The sequence below is a fragment of the Sus scrofa genome, chromosome 3 (genome assembly GCF_054392235.1).
Source record: "Sus scrofa isolate SSC_HxYL_T2T_F1_AM1 chromosome 3, Sscrofa_HxYL_maternal_Yorkshire_Landrace_v2.0, whole genome shotgun sequence".
NCBI classification, from domain to species: domain Eukaryota; kingdom Metazoa; phylum Chordata; class Mammalia; order Artiodactyla; family Suidae; genus Sus; species Sus scrofa.
Window position 1 is genome coordinate 36,353,865 of NC_139385.1, and position 24,075 is coordinate 36,377,939.

The 24,075-nt window shown below is 41.9% G+C and overlaps 1 protein-coding gene and 1 long non-coding RNA gene across 6 annotated transcripts in view; one reads left to right on the forward strand and one right to left on the reverse strand.

Annotated features, from left to right (window-relative positions):
• LOC110259931 (uncharacterized) overlaps nucleotides 1–24,075 on the forward strand; it is a 563,371-nt gene that overhangs the window by 509,834 nt on the left and 29,462 nt on the right. For 2 of the 3 annotated variants that reach the window (XR_014840784.1, XR_014840783.1), the window contains exons 9-12: nucleotides 2,071–2,234; nucleotides 4,184–4,288; nucleotides 6,035–6,108; nucleotides 8,734–8,875. This is a non-coding gene — a long non-coding RNA (uncharacterized LOC110259931). Of the gene's footprint in view, nucleotides 1–2,070; nucleotides 2,235–4,183; nucleotides 4,289–6,034; nucleotides 6,109–8,733; nucleotides 10,927–24,075 lie in introns of those variants that run through there. The other variant, XR_014840782.1, reaches the window with a different exon arrangement.
• The window catches only part of SHISA9 (shisa family member 9), a 545,216-nt gene that overhangs the window by 183,861 nt on the left and 337,280 nt on the right, over nucleotides 1–24,075 (reverse strand). The gene's annotated exons all lie outside the window — the stretch shown is intronic.

The window sequence follows — 24,075 nt, forward strand, 5'->3', positions numbered from 1 at the left end:
TCTTCTGTCTCCAGCAAGGGCCTGGCAAAGACGGTGCTCTGAAAATATTAGTATGCTGATTTTCAATTGATATATAACAAATTAAATTATCTCCACTTAGTGGCTTAAACAACAAACATTTATTACTTCACACTTTTCGTAGGTCAAGAATCTCACGTGGTTTTGTTGGGTCATTTGACTCAAGGTCCCTCAAAAAGTCATAGTCTTCATGTCAAGGCTCAAATGGGGGACAGGCCACATCTAGACTCACTCCTGGAGCTGTTAGAGGCCACTGGTTCTCAATGCCACATGGACTGCTCAGCAGGTGGATTCCATAAGAGCCAGTATGGAGAGTGAGTGAGACAGGGTCAGCCAGGCAGAACCAGAGTGTAATCTAATCTCAGAAGGGATATTCCTTTACTTCTGCCAAATATTTATTAGAAGTGAGTTACCAGGTCAGCCCAGATAAGTTTCACAAGAGGTTATTACACAGGGGCCTGAATACCCAGAGCCAAGGATCACTGGGAGATACCTTAGGAGCTGCCTGCCTTGAACATCTTGAGCTTGTCTCTCAAAACAGGCCCGGTCTTGGGGGTCCATCACCTCTCTAAGAACCATCTTCATCTCCTCCTCCTCTGTGCCCTTCCAGGAAAAGAGGAGCAGACTCCTCTGCTCCCAGGTAACCAGTGGACAGCAGTCCATCTCTAAACTCCATTCATCCACTTATGTAGTCTGTGTTTCAGCCCTGGAAATGTTGCTTAACCTCATTCATGTTCTAGCTACCCATCTAGAAAATGGGGTTAATAATGGAACTCACCTCCTAAGTTTGTTGTGAGGATTAAAAACACATATGGAAGCTTTTAACATAGTTCACAAAGCAGTGTCACTTCTCAATAAACAAAAGCAACCTTTTTTACTGTCATTATTATGATCATGATTATTATCATTTTATCCATGCATGTCAAGATATCTAAAAGGGCAGTTTCTTCCTTGCCAAACTTGGCTCTAGTTTTAACACTTGTTCAGTCTCTTCACACTGTAATTTAAAAAAATTTAAAAAAAAGAAGGGCAGCTTCTGTGTTGTGGATGACAGGAAGACACTACTATACAGCTCTTCCCAGAACTAGAAATTGAAAAATCCAAGGAAGAGCGTATAGGACCCCATTGGTGCATCAGCGTAAATGTGCAAAGACAGAGGTTGGAAATGGATGTAGAATAAGATCCCACAGTGCCGTAATATGGGTAGAAATCATGCTGGAGGGGGGGACTTTTTGTACTTTGCCTTCTTTTGAAAAATTCCACTTGGTTTCCCTAATACCATCTTTTTAAAAGTTAAGGATAATCCATCTATGCTGAGGGACCCCCAGGACATGATCTGTACTGTCTGTAAAAAGATTTAAGTCCGAGAAGCAGAAGGGAAAAAACATTTCTTGAGTCAAAATTGTTAAGCCACAGAGTACATGTACAATTCAACCTGCATTATCTCATCCTTGCCACCCAACCATAAAAGGGGCAGTTATTCCTAGCCCCCATGTTAAAAAAAATTGGGGGAAACCCACATAATAAAATTAACCACTTTAAAGTGAACAATTCAATGTACATTCATAATGTTGTGTAGCCATCATCTCTACATTTTCATCACCGTAAAAGGAAACCCTGTACCCATTAAGCATTTATTCCCATACCCCCTTCCCTAGCCCCTGGCAATTACCAAGCTACAGTGTTTCTATAGGTTTACCTCTTCTGGATACTTCACATTAACAGAATCATACATTTGTAACTTTTTGTGTCTGGCTTCTTTCTCTTCATATGTTCATATAGTCTTTGTGAGGTCTGTCCACGTTGCATATATTCATACTGCCTTCCTATTTATGGCTGAATAATATTCCTTTGTTTACCCAGTCATCTTTTGATGGTCATTTGGGCTGTTCCTACCTTTTGGGTATTGTGAATATTGCTGCTGTGAACCTGTATACAGGAATTTGTCTGTTTTTCTGTTCTTTGGGGTGTGTTTCTAGGCGCAGAATTGCTGGGTCATATAGTAATTCTGTTTGACCTTTTGAGGAATTTCTTCATATCATTTTTTTACAGGTGGAGAAAAGCATGAATTCTTTAAAATACTTTGAGTGTAGAGTATGGGTGTGTGGAAGACTTCCTGGAGGAGGTGAGATGATCTAAGGGAGGCACGTTGCTCTTGTGGGATGGAGCAGAGCATTCAGGGTGGAGATTCCTGGATGATATGGACAGAGGCAGAGGTAAGCAGCTTAATCTAGTTGCAGTGAAGGGCCTGACTGGAAAGAACTCAGGCTGCCCCGTTCACCCTCCACCCCGCACCCCGGGTATGTGGCTGCCGCTATCACTATTTACCTTTCAGAGTCAGAGAAGCTAATCTCTGTTGTGTTTAGTTTTAATAAGAACTATTTATTCCAGGATAGGCTTTGGCCTCTGTCCAGCTCATTCACACATGTACACAAGCTATGGGCTTTGATTTCTTTTTTAAAAAAAAATGGGTTAATTTCCTGCCTGCACACCTCAGTTCTTTGAGGTCAGACATGAGGGATTACACAGATAGATTGTTGGCTCTCTTGGGTCCCCATTAACAATCATGACTCAGCCAGACCAAGAGAAGAAAATCTAGGTTCTCCAGTGTGATGAGGAAAGAAACGAACAGCCTCAATCCTGCCGCCCCACTCTCTAGTGAAACCTTCTGGCTACCCAGCTTCTTTTAACAGCAACGTGTGCTCCTCGCTTCAGACACTCCAATCCCTCTGCAACTGCAAAATGGCACCATTAGCATGGTCAGCTCAGTCCCTGGCCTCGTGTCAGGCACATTCCACAAACCATCTTCGTTAGCCTGCACCCTAACTCTGCAAGGTACACAAAATTAGCCTCATTTTACAATGAGAAAAGAGATTCAAAGAGAGTGAGTTGGGCAGAACCAGGGTTTCAGCCCAAGTCTTGGCAGAATTTCAAAACCCATGCTTCTGCTGCCCTGTGTATTTGAGTTCCCTCACCCTGCTATATATTCTCTCTCTATAACTTATTCAACGTGAGTACCTGAAACTCTGTAACCTTTGAACAGCATTCCATCCCCCCCCCCCCACCAACCCCTGGCAACCACCATTGTGCTCTCTGCTTCTATGAGTTGGGCTATTTTAATAGCATTTTTTGAAGGAAGCAGAGGAAGAGTTAGAGAAAAGAGGAGAGGGGAGGAGGAGTTACAGAGTGAATGTAGACAAAGAAAGCAAGGTGTGTCCTACTGTACAGCACAAGGAACTACAGCCAGTCTCTTGGGGATATAGTTGGGGTAGAACATGATGGAAGATACTACAAGAAGAAGAATGTATATATTCTGTGACACAACACAGTCAACTATACTCTAATTAAAAAAAAAAAAAGAAGGCTGAGCTATGAAAGAGGTGTGGAGGTGGGGAGAGGAGAAAAAGGAGAAAGGTGGGGGAGCATGCACAGACAAGGAAAGAGAGAGAGAGAGATTGTCACAGCGCTGAGAAGTGCTCCCCTTTTGTGCTGTTGGCAGAACTCACATTTCTCCTAAATGAAACCTGGTCCCTTTGAATGATTTCCCCCAGGCTGGGGACAGTGGAGCCAGGAGACAGTGACACAGGCGCATTTATTGATTCCAAATAGACTCTGCTGGGAGCACATCAGAATGATTTTCAGGAGTCAATTGAATTGATTCGTTCTTTAAATTAAATTCTCTCATTGCAGCTCAGCTCCGACACAATCGCCCAGTTGTGTCCTAAAGGGGCTCCGATTCCCAATTAATAAATGAGATCATGAGTAATCTGAGTCCACGTTTTTGCCAATGGGGCAGGTAGGACCGGAGGACAGAAGAGGTCTAGGGAAATGTAGGGACACACATCTCTCTGACTTTTTTTCTCCTGGGGGCAGGGGTTCACCTGCATGAATTAGTTTGGGGGAAGGAAGGAGGGGGCAGCATGGTTACGTTTGCAGGGAAGCTCCCAAACCAGGTCCTTGCTCTAGGGGAGCTGGCTTCTCTTTGCAGCCTGCTCCCTCATGCCATCCCACACAGAAATGGAATCCGGGGGTGGCCTGGGTCTAGGAAGTCAGCACATTTGACATGTAGGAGTACTGAAGGAAAAGGTGGGCAAGAACCCGCTCCTTTTGGATTCCATTCCTCTTCCCTCCATCACTTTGAATTTTTTCTTTTGCTTGTGTCAAGGTGAAGTTTCACATCTTGGAGGATGGATATAGCTGGGCTGCTTTGAAAGAGACATGTCAAGATGGAAGTGGACCCAACATAAAAGTTAGTGGACACAACACAAAAGTAAGTCTTTTGGGGAAACCACACCCCTACCTGGAGCTTTACATACACTTACTTAATCCTCACAATAATCCTAAGCAGTAGGCAGAACTAGCACCTTTATTTCACAGATGAGGAAACTGAGGCACAGAAGAGTAGGAGGATGTGACCATGAGCATGGAGAAGGATGAGGTATAGCCAGGATGGGACCATAGGGCTGCTCATCTCCAGTTCTAAGACCATTTAAGGGTATGATTCTAGAGCCAGCCAATCTGTATTTGAATCTTAACTCTTCCTCCTCCCAGTTGTGTGAACTTGAGGAAACTACGTAATGTCTCTGTGCCCCAGGTCACCTTCTGTAAGAGAGATGAATGTCTGCCCACTTCACAGGGTCGTGAATGATAATCAAAATGGAACTAATTTACACGGGCAAGCATTTAGAGCAGTGGCTGCCTTACAAGGTTAAGTGCTCATGAGAGTTTGGCAAATGAATTTTTACATTCTTAGCCACCAAGAGATATTCGGTGCAATAGAAGCCTGAGTGATTGTCTGTAGGAGGGTGTGCGTAGATAAAAGGAGAGGGATGCCTCAGCTGGACCTCACTGCATGAGCAGAAAGTCATCGGGCTGCCCTTCGGAGCCTCCTTCAGCAGGTCCCCTCCAGAGCAGTCTTTGCCTCATTCTTGCAGCTCCAAGGGGAGCCAGTGAGATGGCTCATTATGGCCAAGTGGATCTGGGGACAGGCCTCCAGGCCCTCAGCCCAGGGAGCTTCCCACTCTGTGTCCAGAAGGCAGTGGTATGCCACAGGGAGGCTGCATGTGCCCTTCTGACACACTGAGCCCTCTCCAGTGCTCTGAGAGCCAAAATGAGGCCAGATCTCAGCATGGTGGCCAGGATGTGCCAGGGGGGAATTTCCAGCCCTCCTTCCCCAGGGCCTAGTTAACTGAAGAAACTCTTCCAAAAGGCTGTATACCAGCATTTTGCCGGATAGAGCTCCCACTGTGAAGCAAACTGAAAGGCACCGTTCATCAGCAGAGGTGGGTTCAAAGCCTAGCTCCACCATTTCCAGTTCTGTGATCCTGGAGAAATTACTTAAGCGCCTTAGACCCCGATGTCCTCTTCCTCTCTAATACCAGGATAGTAATATTACTGCCTTTTTTTTTTTTTAGGGCCACACCCATGGCATATGTAAGTTCCCAGGCTAGGGGCCCAATTGGAGCTGCAGCTGCCGGCCAGAGCCACAGCCACAGTAACACCAGATCTGAGCCACATCCCTGACTTATGCTGCAACTTGCTGCAACTTGCAGCAATGCCAGATCCTTAACCCACCGAGCAAGGCCAGTGATCAAATCTGCATCCTCAGGGACACTACGTCAGGTTCTTAACCCACTGAGCCACAAAGGGACCTCCCTATTACTGACTTCTTAAGGTTGTTATGATTAAAATGAGATAATCCATGTAAAGCTCTTAACACAATGCCTGAGAGATCATCTTTGTGAGTTATTATCTTCATTATTGATAATACATTGATGTTAATAAATAATAAAAATAATGTTGATAGAAAATTAGAGGGGTTTTGGGGAGTGGGGCTTTTTCCAGTAGGAGCATCATCATAAATTCCTTCCAGCTTCGTGGGGTCCCTGCAGGTCTGCATCCTTCCTGAACTTCTGAGTCATCTGCATGGCAGGATCACGGCTGGGAAACCTGCTGAGAGTTTCTGTAAGGAATGAGGTATTTCTATATTTGAATAAAAAATCTCCTTTTTTTTCAGTTGAGTGGCAGGCATCAATGATTTGGATCAGTCACCCGAGCACATTCCCTGGAATTCCAGCAAGTTCACAGAAGGTAGGAGTTCCAGAAAGCACTGAGAGCTGTGCCAGCGGCAGAGACAGTTGGTGAGGGAATTTCCCCTTCTTGCTCTGTTAGGAAGCGTGAAACCAACAGCTGGACCACCCTTGCTTCTCCTCCTTGCTGTTAAGTCAAATATTCACTGCCTAGGGGATGTTGCATCTGCTGTATCCTTGTGGGCACTCCCTTCCCTGAGGTTTTGTTTGTTTTGTTTGCCACACTTGTGGCATATGGAGGTTCCCAAGCTTGGGGTCTTTTCGGAGCTACAGCCGCCAGCCTACACCCCAGTCACAGCAATGCCAGATCTGAGCCGTGTCTGTGGCCTACACCACAGCTCACGGCAACGCTGGATCCTAAACCCACAGAGCGAGGCCAGGGATCAAACCTGCAACCTCATGGTTCCTAGTCGGATTCGTTTCCACTGCGCCATGACAGGAACTCCCTTCCCTGAGATGTTCGGATGGCTTTCTCTGACCTCCTCCAGGTGTCTGTTGTTGTCTTGGTCAGCATATGCTGCTATGACAGAACATCAGAGATCCGGTGGCTTATAAGTCACACACATTTATTTCCCACATTTCTGGAGGCTGTAAGTCTGCGATGAGGGTGCCAGCATGGTCTGGTTCTGTTGAGAGCCCTCTCTTCACGTTGCAGCCTGCTGACTTCCTGCTGTATCCTCATGAGCAGGAAGCAGGGAGAGAAAGCAGGCTTGCTCCTGTGACTCTTCTAAGGGCACCAATCCCATTCATGAGGGCTCCACCTCCATGACTTCCTCTGAGCCTAATGACCTCTTGAAAGCCCCACCTCGTGATACCATCACGTTGCAAGGTAGGGTTTCAACATGTGAATTTGGGGAGACACAAACATTCAGTCCATGGTAATCACATAGGGACCCCCATCCCTGACAGCCCTATTGCCAGTCCCAACTCTAGCCTGACACTCCCCAGTCCCTGAAGTTCTGTGGGATGGGTGTGTGTGTGCATGTGTTTTACTTTCCCCCAGGATAGAGGGAAGCCCCCAGTACAGAATGACATTGACCTGATCTCATAAGACCCCACAGAATAAATCTGTACCAATTCGTACAAAATGATCTAGAGCCTTAAAAATACCCATTCCAATTGACTCCTATAAACCTAAGGTAATAACGTGAGATACAAAGAATGATGAGCAAGGAGTTCCTGTTGAGGCTCAGTGGATTAAGAACCTGATGTGGTCTCTGTGAGGATGCAAGTTCAATCTCTGGCATCATTCAGTGGGTTAAGGATCCGGCGGTGCTGCAAGCTGCGGAGTAGGTCACCGGTGTGGCTCAGATCTGGCATTGCTGTGGCTGTGGCATAGGCCAGCAGCTGCAGCTCCAATTCAGCCTCTAGCCTGGGAACTTCCATATGCCACAGATGCTGCTATAAACAGGAAAAAAAATGATGATAAGCAAGAACATTCATCCAGGTAACATTTACAGGAGTGAAACCTTGGAAAGCACCTAAATATCGAACCCTAAGAGCATGGATTAAAATATTATTGCACATCAGCATGTTGGAACACCATGCAGACATTGTTAATACTGTAGGGATGCTATTACAGTGAAAAATAAATCTAGATATTAATATTTATTTACAGTGTAATTCTGAACAGGAACATGGTAACAGTATTCCAAACTGTGAAACTTCTCACTGATGGAAAGAAATATTAGTGATTATTTTATTCATCTCTTTTATATTTTCTAAGCTATGTTTACAATGAATATGCATTAAACTTATAATAAGGAAATAATACTGTAAATCTACATGGGTTTTGTTTTTTTTCACAAGTCCCTCATGGGTTTCATTGCCATGAATACAACTGTCGGCCCCATCAACAGAGTGTGGTCCCTCCAAAAGGATGTAATTAACTACATTCCCATCATTCCTGGTCACAGTGAAGCAGGAATCTGCTTTTTTTTCCCCCCTGTGAGCTCTTGAGAAAACAGCAGGCATAGCAAATAATAACCCTCTAGATAATACAAAGGGGTAAATATTGCTAGGATTTGTTACATGAGTGCTAAAAAATATAACTTGAGGATATAACCACTTATTTTCCCACCTTCAGAAATCCCAGCATCTGTTCCTGCCAAAAAGATGGAGGGTGGGGAATTTTGCAGAGAAAAAAAAATTCTTAAGTCTTTGCTTTCAAACTGACAGAGGAGGAAGAGGTGGGGTTGATAGTGGAGGAAATGCCGTATTACATAAAATAAGAGATTTGGCTGTTATCACTACTGAAAAAACAAGTGAGCTGGATTTTGCAGCATGAGAGTGACAGGTGAGACTTTAAGAAGGACTGGGGATCAGGGGACAGTTTTCAGATTTTCAAGGAAGGCAAGGACAACCCTTCCCCTTCTCTAACCAACAGACACACAGAGTCTACTATAGGCTTAAGAGAGTTAGGCTGTTTCTACCAGGACTTACCTTGTCATTTGGGACAATTCAAGAGAAGCTCTAGGAAAAGGAGAACAAAGTTTTTTCTGAATCAAAGTTCCTTCTTCTTCACTTTCAGACTTTCTCTTTGGCACACCATGGGTGTTGTTCATCTCTCTGTGCATTGTGCAATAAATTTTTCATCACTGGCTTTCACACCCTCTTTCCTTCCTAGGGATTTTCCTTCTTCAAGCCCCTCTCCCTGCCCTGCCAATTCTTGACAGTGATGTTAAACCACACCTGCTTGGCCCCTGAGACATCTCTCACCTGCCCCGGGTCCTACAGGAAGATGAACTGCCAAGGTGAAAAGGCTCACGGTAAGTCCCAAGCCTGATCTGCAAACCAAGGCCAGTTTGTGCCTTGGGCTCAATTTCCAATGCCCTCTAAAGGACTGGCCAATGTCAGGCAGTGCCTACCTGATACCCTGGGCCAATGCCAGGGCAGGAGAATCAGTTAGACTTTTGTGAAGACACTACTGGGGATCTCGGGATTGATTTTTGAAGCTTTGATTGAGTTCAGTACTTTTCCAGAAGAACAGGAGGCTTGGAGTGGCTTGACAGCTGCCACTGTCCAGGATAAAATTATCCTGAGCAGACCAACTCTCTAGGTCAAATAGTGGTCTTAAACCAGAGGCTCACAGCCAAATTCAGCCTATATATTATTTTTTCCTTGGCCTGCACAGGGATTTTTATTTATTTAAATTACTTGACAAGATGTGAAACTTGAATGATTCCATGTGAAAATGTGCATTTCTGACTTTTTTTAAAAAAAGATTTGATTGTAGGTGTGATGTTTAAGAATGTGAACTCTTAAGCCTGATTTCCTGGCTTAGAATCCTGGCTCTGTGATTGGGGACAAGGTATCAAACCTGTCTGTGCCTCAATTTGCTCATCTATCAAATGGGAATAATAATAAAAATACCTATCTCAAGGGTAAAGATTGAATGAACTAATATAAGTGATGCTCTTAAAACAGTGCCCACCATATACAAGTATTGTAAACAGTTGCTCTTAATACTGGGCATAGCATTCATAATGACTACAGTTACCTCCCTTGCTCAAGATAGGACATAACCTCTCCATTAATTGTGCTTCCCACCGCACGCAATTCACTCATTATATTGGCTTCCTGGCCTCTGTAAGTATTTGAGTTTGAGATCCCTGGTCTCAAATGACGATATAGTATTTGCCAGTGTAGGACCTCTGTAAACCCCTTGGCAGCAACCAGGAGATTCCATATTTGCCAAGTTCCTCACAGCAGGAAATTTATGGGCATAATAGATGAATATTACTTCCGGATCCTGATTTAGCCCTGTGACTTAGTTTGGTTCAGCAACCGCATGAAACAGAATGGACGATGTGTCAGCTCTGAGCCTAATCCTGACATGTTTCCTCTTGCAATTTCTCCATTTTTATTGAGAAGGAAAAGTTTGTGCTCGATGCTGGCCTCTGGAAGAAAAGGAATGATGCCTGAAGCAGGGACTCCCCAGTTAAGATGACCTATCCAGTCCAACAAAGAACAGTGTCCCAGTTGACCTGAAGAAGTATTAGCACACCTAGCCGAGATCTGCTGAAACCAACCTAGATCAGCCAACCCACACTCATATGAGATGTAATAATACATGGTTGTTGTTTTAAGCCACTGAGTTTTGTGGTGGATTGTGACACAGCAAACCCTATCAGAGAAACTATCCAAAGGAACCCCTTAACATCACCAAGGGACCAAAAGAGGACAGTGCCCATTTTTCCAAGATACAGTGATGATATCACCCAGGTTAGGTATGACTAGGACCTCCCTAAGGACTGGGCTGCCCTCTGACTCACACCAAGAGTCAAACATTCAGGGGTTGGAGTGTTTGATACTTAGGTGGATACCCTGTCCCTTCACACAACCTTGGACAAAAACCCCAGGCCACAGCAGAGTACCACCAAAAGCGTTTGATGGATTTTCTCAGTTCCCGTGGTTTCTTATTCTCTCATGGTTCCTGTCATCTCCACATCCTCAGATACATAATTTCACCAAATTTTTGTCCATTTGTGTATTCTGGCTATACAATGTAAGAATGAACTGTTGGGGAGTTCCCGTCATGGCGCAGTGGTTAACGAATCCGACTAGGAACCATGAGGTTGCGGGTTCGGTCCCTGCCCTTGCTCAGTGGGTTAACGATCCCGCGTTGCCGTGAGCTGTGGTGTAGGTTGCAGACGCGGCTCGGATCCTGCGTTGCTGTGGCTCTGGCGTAGGCCGGTGGCTACAGCTCCGATTCAACCCCTAGCCTGGGAACCTCCATATGCCGCGGGAGCGGCCCAAGAAATAGCAACAACAACAACAACAAAAAAGACAAAAGACAAAAAAAAAAAAAAAAAAAAAAGAATGAACTGTTGGAGGCAGAGTCATGAAGAAAAGTTAAGAAGCTACTGAAGATGTCCAGTGTCAGCTTGAATGAAGACTGTATGATTGGGCTGTGGGATAGAAATCCTGTGAAATCAGATTGTTATGATCATTATACAACTATAGATGTGATAAATTCACTTGAGTAATAAAAAAAATAAAAAGACTATGATTGAGAAAAGAAGAGAGGAGATTCAGTGATAAAAAAAAAACAATGTCAGTAACAACACTTATCAGGTGCTTACGTGTCAACCACTGTTTTAAGAGCATTACATATATTTATTCAACAATCTTATGGATTAAGTATTGCCACTCCCTCCATTTTATTGATATTGAGGCCAAAGGGATCCAGCCTGCAAATGATAGATGGAAACCTAAGAAGTCTAGATCCTGAGTCTGGACTCCTAACAACTGCGTGATTCGCCACTGCCTTACTTAAGAACCTTGCAGGCGGTAGAATAAGCAGGACTTTGTGGTTGATTAGCCATGGGGTAAGGAATGGGGAATTCAAATCAGTTCAAAAACAATGTAGTCTTCTCATTTGTTCTAGGCAAGAGCATGTGTGTCCTGGGTGTGTGCCAACTTAGAATCACAAGAAAAAGTTAACTAAGAAGAGATTCATGGGACAATGGTTACTGTCAACAAACATTTGGTGGATGGTCACACATTTGGTTCTGACTTGTCCTCTGGAGATCAAGGAATTAGAACGGAGACAGAGGTGGGAGTTTCTGAAAAGAGGAGTTTAATTTTAATGTAAAGAATAACTTCCAGTGGGCAGAACTTGAACATTGAACCTTGAAATGGATAGGATGAGCTGCTTCGGAGGTCCAAGAGGCATGGCACTGCAGTTGTCTAAGCAGGCAATCAACAGCACTTGCCAGGGACAATGAATAGGAGAATCCAGCCGTAGTGTGTGTGTGTGCGTGTGTGTGAGAGAGAGAGAAGTGAATAAATCATTTCAAAACAATCACAGGACCATTTTGTGAAAACTTCTGAATTTGTCTATCACAGCTGAGTACTCATCTCAGTCTTGTGGAGACTATCTGAAACCTAAACAGGTTCTTTGCTTCTTTGATTTTTCTAGTTCATACATGCCCAAGGCTCAATAAGATAAACAGTCATTTGCAGGGAGAAAACCTGGGTATTTATTCTTGGCTTTCTTTTGTTCTTTTCAAAAATAGAGATCTTTGTTTGACGAGAAACAGCATTGCTTCTCTCTAGAGCAGAGATCAATAATGGCTTTTCTGCTAGAGCTAGCATGTATATTTTCTTTATTTCCAAGGGATCACTACTGGGAACAGGGAAGCAGAAAGCCCTCATTCAACTGGATGCCCTAGAACTTTTGCTTTTGGACAAAAATTTGAAAAGTGCTTTGCAAGAGGTCACTTTGTGGATAGCCCCTCAGGCTCAGAGTCTTTCACTTTCTTCCTGCCCTTACCTTGAAGTTAAGATTTGTTTCTGTATGGCACCCCCTTGTCTGAGAGACAGTGACTGGTGCTATTGCTATCTGGTAGGGACCAGTAACCAATTATAGGACTAGGAGTGGATCTCTGGAACTCATACTTGACTCCATGCTAGAGGCTACAAGGAATAAATAAAGAGGTGAGTGCAACCTGGATATTTGAGGTAGAATTCAAAAGATGGGGAGAAAAAAAACTCGGGAAATCTGCCACAAGATTTGGTAGGAGCACAAAGTTAGGTAGTAGAGTCTGAATAGGAAGATCAGAGAAATATAAACATAGGGACATTCTTAGAGGTGAGGTAAAGACAGAAGCCAAGAAAGAAACCCAAGCCTTTCTTAACACATCAAGCAGGGATAGCCAACTCCTCTGTTTCATGGTTCCAACTAATTGATATGAAAAAGTGTGTTAGGAGTAGTCTGGTTTAGAAGCAGCAGTCAAGATAAATAGACAGATGGGATTAAGATGGTGGAATAGAAGGACTGGAGCTCAGCTTCTCTCCTAAAAACAACAAAATTCACAACTAAAGCCTGGGCAATCTTCAACCAAATGGACTAGAAACCTTAAAAAAGATATCCTACTCCAGAAGACAAAGAGGCCACATCAAGAGGTCAGAGGGGCAATTACGTGATATAAACAATCCCATACCTCACGGGTGGGAAGTCCCACGGACTGGAAACTAACTGGTTCACAAAGTCACCTACAGGAGTGAGAGTTCTGAGCCCCACATCAAACTCCCACATGTGGGGATCTGGCACTGGGAGAAAGAGCCCCTGGAGCATCTGGCATTGAAGGAAACAGAGACCCCATTCTTCAAAGGCACACACAGACTTTAACATGCACTGGGTCCCAGGGCAAAGCAAAGTCTCCATAGGAATCTGGGTCAAACCTGACTGTAGTTCTTGGAGGACATCATGGGAAAACAGGGCTGAATGTGGCTTGTTGTGAGGGAAGGTCATTGGAAGCAAAGCTCTCAGGAATATTCAGCAGCCCTGCCTTTCTCTGGAGGGGGCCATTTTGGGAAAATCTGGCCCCACTTATCAGCACTGAGAAGCCCCAGGGCAAACAACAATCCAGATGGGATCACAGCCCTGCCCCTCAGTAAACAGGCTACCTAAAGACCCCCCCAGGCACACAACTGCCTCTAATCCCATCCAGAGACTAAGCCCCACCCACCAAAGGGATTAGAATCGGCCCCACCTACCAGTGGGCAGGCATCAGTTCCTCCCATCAGGAAGCCTACAGCAAACCCCCATACCAACTTCAGCCACAAGGGAGGAAAACACCAGAAGTAAGAGAGGCTACAACTCTATTATCTGCAAAAAGGTCTCCACACCAAAAACCTGTAAAAATGAAAAGACAGAGAAGTATAACTCAGATGAGGTAGAAGGAAAAAAACCCAGAAAATCAGCTAAGCGATGAGGAGATCCTCAGCCTCCAGGAAAAAGACTTCAGATTTTTGATGCTAAAGATGATGCAAGACATTGGAAATAAACTGGAGGCAAAGATGGATAACTTAGAGGAAACACTGAGCAAAGAGATACAAGATATAAAACTTAAACAAGAAGAGATGCAAAATAAAATAACTGAAATGAAAAATTCACTAGAAGCAGCTAACAGCAGAATACAGGAAGCAGAAGAACGAATAAGCAAGGTGGAGGACAGATTAGTAGAAACTACGAATGCAGAACAAAAAAGAGAAAAAAGATTGAAAACAAATGAAGAGAGTCTCAGAGAACTCTGGGACAACGTGAAACGTGCCAACATCTGTATTATGGGGTGCCAGAAGTAGAAGAGCGAGAGAAGGGGACAGAAAAAATATTCCAAGAGATAATAGACAAAAACTTCCCTCACACGGGGAAGGAATCACTCACTCAAATCCAGGAAGCACAACGAGTACCATATAAAATAAACCCAAGGAGGAATACACCAAGACACATATTAATCAAACTGACCAAAATTAAAGACAAAGAGAAAATCGTGAAAGCAGCTAGGGAAAAGAAACCAGTAACATACAAGGGAACCCCAATAAGGTTATCGGCAGATTTTTCAGCAGAAACTCTGCAGGCCAAAAGGGAGTGGCATGATATACTTCACGTGATGAAAGGAAAAAACCTCCAACCAAGATTACTTTACCCAGCAAGGCTCTCATTCAGATTTGAAGGAGAAATCAAAACCTTCACAGATAAGCAAAAGTTGAGAGAATTCAGCAACACTAAACTAGCCTTACAACAAATACTAAAGGAACTTCTCTAGGCTGAAAAGAAAAGACAGCAACAGGAAACAAAAATATCACAAATGACAAGGCTTACCTGTAAAGGTATATATACAGTAAAGACACGAAATCATCCATGTACAATTATGCCACCAAAATCAGAAATCATGAGAAGAGGTGGGTACAAATGCAGGATACTGGAGATGAACTTGCAATTAAGAGAACAACAACTTAAAACAATCTCATATACATATAGACTCTTATATCAAAACTTCAGAATAAATGCAAACCAAAAATCTACAATTGATACACAAACAAAGAAAAATCAACTCAAATACAACACTAAAGACAGTCATCAAACCAGAAGAGGAGAGAACAAGAAAAAGGAAGAGAAAAGAGCAATAAAAACAAATCCAAAGCAATTAATAAAATGTCAATAAACATACATATCAATAATTACCTTAAATGTTAATGGACTAAATGCCCCAACCAAAAGACATAGACTGGCTGAATGGATACAAAAACAAGACCCATATATATGCTGTCTTCAAGAGACCCACTTCACTTCTAGGGATACATACAAATTGAAAGTGAGAGGATGGAAGAAAATATTTCACGTAAATGGGGATCAAAAGAAAGCTGGAGTAGCAATACTCATATCAGACAAAATAGACTTTAAAATGAAGAATATTTTAAGGGACAGAGAAGGTCATTACGTAATGATCAAAGGATCAATCCAAGAAGAAAATATAACAATTTTAAATATCTATGCACCCAACATAGGTTCACCACAATATAGAGGATAACTGCTAACAACCTTAAAAGGACAACTCAACAATAACACAATAATAGTGGGGGACTTTAACACCCCACTCACAGCAATGGACAGATCATCCAGACAGAAAATCAATAAAAGAAACACAGGCCCTGAATGAATCATTAAACCAGATGGACTTAATAGATATTTATAGGATATTTCATCCAAAAGCAACAGAATACACATTCTTCTCAAGTGCACATGGAACACTCTAAGATTGATCACATCCTGGGCTACAAATCCAACCTCAGTAACTTTAAGAAAATTGAAATCATATCAAGCATCTTTTCCGACTACATATACGACTAGAAATCAACAACAAGAAAAAATCTGCAAAAAACACAAACACGTGGAGACTAAACAACATGCTACTAAACAACCAATGGATCACTGCAGAAATCAAAGAGGAAATTAAAAAATACCTGGCAGCAAATGACAACAAAGATATGACACTCCAAAACTTATGGGATGCAGCAAAAGCCATTCTAAGAGGAAAGTTTATAGCAATACAAGCCCACCTCAGGAAACAAAGAAAAGCTCAGGGAGTTCCCGTCGTGGCACAGTGGGGGAGTTCCCGTTGTGGCGCAGTGGTTAACGAATCCGACTAGGAACCATGAGGTTGCGGGTTCGGTCCCTGCCCTTGCTCAGTGGGTTAACGATCTGGCGTTGCCATGAGCTGTGGTGTAGATTGCAGACATGGCTCGGATCCCGCATTGCTGTGGCTCTGGTGTAGGCCAGTGGCTACAGCTCTGATTCGACCCCTAGCCTGGGAACCTCCATATGCCGCAGGAGCGGCCCAAAGAAATAGCAAAAAAAAAAAAAAAAAAAAAAAAGCTCAAATAAACAAGCTAACTTTACATCTAAAGCAGCTCGAGAGAGAAGGACAAGACCTAAAGTTAGTAGAAGGAAAGAAATCATAAAGATCAGAGCAGAAATCAATGAAATAGAAACAACAAAAACCATAGAAAAGATCAATGAAACGAAAAGCTGGTTCTTTAAAAAGACCAACAAAATTGATAAACCCCTAGCCAGACTTACCAAGCAAAAAAGAGAGAGGACTCAAATCAATAAAATTACAAATGAAAAAGAAGAAGTAACAATGGATATCATAGAAATACAAAGGATCATAAGGGACTACTATATGCAACTATATGCCAATAAAATGAAAAACCTAGAAGAAATGGACAAATTCTTAGAAAAGTACAATCTTCCAAGATTAAGCCAAGATGAAATAGAAAAGATGAATAGACCCATCACAACAACTGAAATTGAAACTGTGATTAAAAAACTTCTAACACACAAAAGTCCAGGACCAGAGGGCTTCACAGGTGAATTCTATCAAACATTTAGAGAAGAGCTAACGCATCTCCTTCTGAAATTATTTCAAAAAATTGCAGAGGAAGGGACACTCCCAAACTCATTCTATGAGGCCACCATCACCCTGGTACCAAAACCAGATAAAGATTCCACAAAAAAAGAAAACTATAGGGCAATTTCACTGATGAACATCAATGCAAAAATCCTCAACAAAATACTAGCAAACCACATCCAACAATAACTAAAAGGATTGTACGTCACGATCAAGTGGGATTTATCCCAGGGATGCACGGGTTCTTCAATATCTGCAAATCAGTGTGGTATGCCACATTAACAAACTGAAGAATGAAAACCACATGATCCTCTCAATAGATGCAGAAAAAGCCTTTGATAAAATCCAACACCCATTTCTGATAAAAACCCTTCTGAAAGTGGGCATAGAGGGAACCTACCTCAACATAATAAAGGCCATATATGACAAACCCACAGTGAACATCATTCTCAATGGTGAAAAGCTGACAGAATTCCTATTGAGAGCAGGAACAAGACTAGGATGTCCGCTCTCACCACTAATCTTCAACATAGTTTTGGAAGTCCTAGCCACAGCAATCAGAGAAGTAAAAGAAATAAAAGGAATCCAAATTGGAAAGGAAGAAGCAAAACTATCGCTATTTGCAGATGACATGATACTATATCTAGAGAATCCTAAAGACTCTACCAGAAAACTGTTAGAGTTCATCCATGAATTTGACAAAGTCGCAGGATACAAAATTAATACACAGAAATCAACAGCATCTCTATATACTAACAATGAAACATCAGAAAGAGAAATTAGGGAAGCAATCCCATTTACCACTGCATCCAAAAGAATAAAATACCTAGGGGTAAACCTACCTGAAGAGACAAAAGACCTGTACTCTGAAAAGTATAAGACAGTGATGAAAGAAATCAAAGATGACACAAATAGATGGAAAGACATACCATGCTCTTGGATTGGAAGAGTCAATATTATCAAAATGACTATACTACCCAAGGAAATCTACAGATTCAATGCAATCCCTATCAAATTACCAAGAACATTTTTCACAGAACCGGAACAAAATATTTTAAAGTTTGTTTGGAAGCACAAAAGACCCAGAATATCCAAAGACATCCTGAAAAAGAAAAATGGAGCTGGAGGAATCAGGCTCCCATACTTCAGATTATACTACAAAGCAACAATCTTCAAAATGATATGGTACTTGCACAAAGATAGAAATATAGATCAGTGGAACAGGATAAGCCCAGAATTAAACCCACACAGCTACAGCCAACTAATCTATGACAAAGGAGGCAAGAATATACAATGGAAAAAAGACAGCCTGTCCAATAAGTGGTAATGAGAAAACTTGACAGCCACATGGAAAAGAAGAAAATTAGAACACTCCCTAACACCATACACAAAAATAAACTCAAAATGGATTAAAGACCTAGATATAAGATCAGACACTATAAAACTCTTGGAGGAAAACACAGGCCAAACACTCTCTGACATAAATGACAGCAACATCTTCTCAGATCCACCTCTTAGAATAATGACAGTAAAAACAAAAATAAACAAATGGGACCTAATCAAACTTAAAAGTTTCTGCACAGCAAAGGAAACCCTAAACAAAATGAAAAGACAACCCACAGAATGGGAGAAAATCTTTGCAAGTGATTCAACTGACAAGGGATTTATGTTCAAAATTTATAAACACCTTCTGCAGCTCCATACCTAAAAAACAAACAACCCCATCAACAAATGGGCAGAAGATCAAAACAGACAGTTCTCCAAGGAAGACATACAGATGGCCAAAAAACACATGAAAAGATGTTCAACATCACTCAGTATTAGAGAAATGCAAATCAAAACCACTCTGAGGTACCACCTTACACCAGCCAGAATGGCCATCATCCAGAAGTCTACAAACAAGTGCTGGAGAGGGTGTGGAGAAAAAGGAACCCTAGTACACTGTTGGTGGGATTGTAAATTGGTGAAACCACTGTGGAAAACAGTATGGAGATTCCTCAGAAAACTAAACATAGAACTACCATTTGATCCAGCAATCCCACTCCTGGGCATCTATCCAGAGAAAACCACGGCTCGCAAAGACACATGTACTCCAATGTTCATTGCAGCACTATGTACAATAGCCAAGACATGGAAACAACCTAAATGTCCATCGACAGAGGAGTGGATCAAGAAGATGTGGTACATACACATAATGGAATATTACTCAGCCATTAAAAGGAACAAAAGAACAGCATTTTTAGCAACATGGATGGACCTAGAAATTATCATGCTAAGTGAAGTCAGTCATACAATGAGACACCAACATCAAATGCTTTCACTGACATGTGGAATCTGAAAAAAAGACAGACTGAACTTCTTTGCAGAACAGATGCTGACTCACAGACTTTGAAACACTTATGGTCTCCAAAGGAGATAGTTTGGGGGGTGGGGGGTGTGCTTGGGCTGTGGGATGGAAATCCTGTTAAATCAGATTGTTATGATCATTATACAACTACAGATGTGATAAATTCATTGAGAAATAAATAAATAAATAAATGAAAAAGCACAGAAAAAAGAAAATCACACATACTCTGAGTTGTCACGGAACTCCTGTCAGTCACAGTCTAGGGATGAGGCTCTTAGAAATCAGGGGCTCAGACCACTTTTGGCTTTTCTCTGTTTCGGCACCATGGCAGCTCCATGTTCACTCTCTGCTTTTCCTTAAGATCACATTTCAGGGAGTTCCATTGTGGCTCAGTGGAAATAAATCTGACTAGTAGCCATCAGGATGCAGGTTCGAAACCTGCCCTCGCTGAGTGGGTTAAGGATCCTGCGTTCCCGTAAGCTGTGGTGTACGTCTTGGTGTGGGACTTGGCTCCAGTCTGGTGTTGCTGTGGCTCTGGCATAGGCTGGAGGCTCCAGCTCCAATTCCACCCCTAGCCTGGGAACTCCCATATGCCACAGGTGCAGCCCTAAAAAGGTGCAAAAAAAAAAAAAAATCAAATTTTAGAACAAGAAAGGAACCGATTATAGGGAAGCTGCATTCAAGCTACAAAGAGAAAAGGCAGAGAAACTTATATGAGTAGGTTATGAAATCCAAGGGAGGGAACTCAATATTAACGGGAGGCTCTATGACCAACAGACGGAAAGTCACTGCTTTCCCAATCTCCATCTGCAGCAGCTGTGTTTTGTGCTCCTCATGGTGTCTCCTGGGAAGCCCAGAGTCAGATTTATAGTTTGCCTGTCAAAAGTGGTTAAGGATATAAGGCTATACAATTTAAATCATTTTTGCCTCCATCTTATTGCTCTTCTCTTCTGTGTTTTAATTACCTTGCATCTTTTGAATCTGGGCGTTCTCTTTTGATATTCAATACTTTGTATCATATGACATCCTTTCTGAAAAATAAGTAAGTTAAACATCAAACAAACATACACAAACATAAACTGACACGCATGCATATATGTGATCACATGATCCACAAACACATGCTTATATTTTCTCTCAGTTCCACCCCTTACACGACCCCACAACAAAACAATTGGGAGTACTTCCTAAGTAACATGATCTAGAGAAAATACATAAAGTGTATTTGGGTAATGGAGTTAGTGGGGTTATTTTGCCATTTTGTGGGAACTTCAAATTTCTAGACTATCAGAGGTGGAAGACACAATTTGCAAAGATTACTAAAAAAATAAGTTACATCCCATAGGACTCTTGGCAATGTAAATTTGCCCACTCTTCTCAACAAAAGCTGGAGTTTCTCTTCCCCTACCTTGAGTCTAGGCTGGCCCAGTAACTTTCTTAGACTAATTGAAAGTGGTGGAATTGATACTGTGTAGGTTTTGGCGTCTAGCTATCAAGAGGTCTTGCTGTGTCCATCTTCACTCTCTTGGAATGCTTCTCTGAGATCATCACAGAAGGAAGTAGATCTTGGCCTGCTGAAGAATGAGAAGCCACATGGAAAACAACCAAAGGACCCCATTGTCAGCCAGCTTCTCCTTCCATAGCAGCTTTACAGAGCAAGCAGATACCAGAGGCTGGACTAGAACTTAGATCCCAGGCCTTTAATCTCATGTTCTTTAAGGTTGTGTCCAACACTGCACCTCTCCTCTGTAGGAGAAGAAAAGGCTATGAGAGCCAAACTCTCTGATACAGTAAGAAAGGGAAAACCTGAGGGTCAAAAGCCCCAGCCCGGTCAACACCCTGCTGTGTGTCAGTAAGCAAATAGGGTGTCTTCTCTGGACCTCTACTCCCTTGTCTGTGGAATGAGCAGGTTAGAGAAAGGAATCCCCAAGGCCCCTTTAAGTTCTCATGGTCCCTGTGCCTGTGACTCTAAAGCATGCCTTCTCAGCTCTTTAGTCACAGCAGGAGCTCAGCGATTTTATTGTGACAGCCTGGAAGCCAGCGAGGGGGAGGCAGGGGGTTGCATTTCATTCTGTCAGCTCCCCTTCTTCTAAAGGGTAACATTGTCACTCACAGCTTATCTTGCTGTGAACTTTCCTTAATGGTTTAGTTGGATTTAGGCTCAGATTAATCATCCTGGGCAACAGGCAACATGACAAACTCATCACTAATTAATTGGCAGCAACACAAGATACCACGTTCCCTGGTGCAGAAGGTCTGTTTCTATATCAGCCTCCATCCTTCTAGGTTCTAACAATGGTGTGCCACTTCATCTTCCGTGTGCTCATCTTGGCTAAAAGCATAAGTGAATGCTCACCACAGGGAAGAATGACAAGGGGAAGATTCAGTTTGGGAAACTGTATTTCTGTTTACATCTTCATTCCTGAAACCAGTGCTGTATTCTTTAAGGGAGAAGTTCTGCTTTGGCTATCTTCCATGAACGAAAATGTTTGCCCTTGCAGTGTTAAGTAAAAATTCAATATTATTGCTACACATGCAATACTGTAGAAGTGAAAATTAGGTCACACCATTAATAGGCTCCGAATTTTTATTTTCAACAGAATTTTGTAACCAAAGAGACCTGTTTACATTCAGCTCTACGCATATCTAGACATAGAGGTATCTAGCATCTCTGTTCAGTACTAGATAGTCAGCACGTAGAACAGTAAAGGTTTTTTGAAGGAAGGGACGAACATTGCCTTTAAAACAACTACTCTTTCTCTACTTTCTCACCCTTTAGTCATTCCTCAAATCACAGTGTTCTTGCTTTTATCTCCACATCGACAATCTCAGTATTAGTCAGGATTCTTCAAAAAAAAAAAAAAAAAAATTATGAGCACAAACACAAACTAGCTTAAGCAAAAGAGGGCATTTTTGGATTGTGTATCTGGAAAGAAAGTTGGGTAGCTTATGGTGATCAAAGGCAAAGATTTGGGAGTTTGGGGCTTGTAGGTTCATACTGCAACACAATGCTGCCAGAAATAAATCCATCAATAAACCAATTCATGTCTATCTCTCTGTCTCCCCCCCCCCTCGCCCTCTCTCTCCCCCATCTAGACATAGCATGAAGGTGGCCATCTATAAACCAAAAAGCAGGATGAGGGCTCTTAACACAACCCAACCACTCAGGAACATTGATCTTGGCCTTCCAGCCACTAGAATAGTGAGAAAACTGCTTGTTTTCTCTGGACTTCTTGAGTTTTATTTTACATGGGCATGAATAAATTTAGTAATAAAGAAAATGCTTGGGGACAGGTGGCTACTGAAAAATAGATATAAAATTTTAAGTGGAGACTTGTGGTTTGATATGCAGCACTAAAATGACAGAATAAAAGTATACACATTTTAAAAAATCCACTGGAAAGATGGGAAGTGTACCATCAATACAACCTGATGGAAGAGAAAAGGGGCTGAAAAAGACTGACAATGGGAATAAAAGGAATAAAAAACAAAAGACAAGGGTTATTGGCAGAATGAGTAATTAGAACATAGAGCAGTTAAGCCAGGCCCTGCATATCAGAGTCTTTATCTGAAATTCGTCCCTAGGATAATGTTTTACATACCATCTTTGATCCGGAAATTCCGACAAAGGCTCCCAGAGTGAGACTCATGGCCAGTGCCTCAGAGAACTTACAGCTTCCAAGAAAGACAGAAAGATCGCATATGCAAAGTGAAAAACCCTCCACTTAGACATTAAAGGAAATTCCACTTAGTCTCCCATTCCCTCCTCTACTCCCTTCTCTTCTAAAAACACCGACACTAAGGTACTTATGATCTAAATCTGCATTCATTGCCAAGAGAACATGGAACTTCACTTGGATTGAAGAATTACTCCCCAGCTGCCAACATTGCTCAATTTAAATTTCACCAGTAATTATGAACAGCAACCAATAAATACCATACATTTGAAGAAACCTAACTGTGAAAAGGCAACTTCAAAATACAATAAATAACAGATTAATGTGTGAGGGAAGAGTTACCACAATAAGCTGAAGGAAATTTATCAAGTTATCACATCAATAGAAAAGAACAGGCAGCAAAGGAAAAGAACCAGAACTCTCAAAAACAAAATCTCACTCCTGGGCATAGATCCAGAGAAAACTCTAATTCCCACTGTTCATAGCGGCACTATTTACAATGGCCAAGACATGGAAGCAACCTAAATGTCCATCAACAGAGGAGTGGATAAATAAGACATAGTACATATATATAATGGAATATTACTCAACCACAAAAAAGAGTGAAATAATGCCATCTGCAGCAACATGGATGGACCTAGAGATTATCAAACTAAATGAAGCAAGTCAGAAAGAGAAAGACAAATACCATATGGCGTCACTTATATGTGGAGTCTAAAATATGATACAAGTAAACTTATTTACAAAACAGAAACAGACTCACAAACATGGAAAACAAACTTATGATTACCAAAGAGGGAAGGAGAAAGGGATAAATAATGAGGAGTCTGGGATTAGCAGGTACATACTACAGTATATAAAATAGGTAAACAACAAGGCCCTAGTGTATTGCACAGGGAACTATATTCAATGTCCTGTAATAAACCCTAATAGACAATAACATGAAAAAAGAATATATGTGTGTGTGTGTATATATATTATATATATATATAATATATAGCTGATTCACTTTGCTATACATCAGAAACTAACACAACATTATAAACCAACAATACTACTTCAATTAAAAAAAAACATGATTGCTGAACTAAAATCTAGTAGATGAATGGTCAGCATAGAAAGACAAATACTAATGATGACAAAAATCTGGACTTGGGATATTAAGCCAAAGGATTCGCTCAGAACCTTATATATGAAAGTTGTGAAAAGAATAAACCCTGAATTCTCATTGTAAGGAAAAAAAA